Source organism: Octopus bimaculoides, chromosome 20 (assembly GCF_001194135.2).
Source record: "Octopus bimaculoides isolate UCB-OBI-ISO-001 chromosome 20, ASM119413v2, whole genome shotgun sequence".
Classification (NCBI taxonomy): domain Eukaryota; kingdom Metazoa; phylum Mollusca; class Cephalopoda; order Octopoda; family Octopodidae; genus Octopus; species Octopus bimaculoides.
In genome coordinates, this window is record NC_069000.1 from 37779708 (window position 1) to 37780334 (window position 627).

Genomic DNA, 627 nt, shown 5'->3' on the forward strand with positions numbered 1-627 from the left:
AATAAGCTTGCTTCCCAACCACATGGTTCCGTGTTCAGCGAAGCACCTTGGGCAAGTGTCTTCTACTATAGCCTCGGGCCGACCAAAGCCTTGTAAGTGGATTTGGTAGACGGAAAGAAGCTCTTTTATTTTTGTGAGTGTGTATATATATATATATATATATATCGTAAAATATATTTGCCTTACTAACAGTAGTTTCGTCCTATAGAGGACGATGCTACTGTTGCTTTTAGCTCCAGGAAGGCACCTCCTCCACCTGGCTAACGACACACTGTGTCCGATTAGTATTTGTGAGGGGAGGTCATCGCTCCCATCTCTAGTCTTACGTGATACAATACAGACCCGCGTTTCTGGGTCTGTATGTATCGAATGAATCGATCTCTGTACTTTTATAAGCCTGGCACTTATTCTATCGTTCTCTTTTGTCGAACCGCTAAGTTACGGGGACGGAAACACACGAAAACCGTTTGTCAGCCTGTGATAGCGGGACGGGGGAGACAAACACAAGCACACACACACACACACACACACACACACACACACACACGAGCGTCCAATAACACTGTACTTATTCCACGTCCTCGCGTTGTTTTTTCGGTTTTTTTCTTGCTTGTTCATGTTGAAATT

General features: G+C 44.3%; 1 protein-coding gene across 1 annotated transcript in view; it reads left to right on the forward strand.

Annotated features, from left to right (window-relative positions):
* The window catches only part of LOC106875456 (neuropilin and tolloid-like protein 2), a gene marked incomplete in the record, with an annotated part of 222824 nt that overhangs the window by 99006 nt on the left and 123191 nt on the right, over window positions 1-627 (forward strand).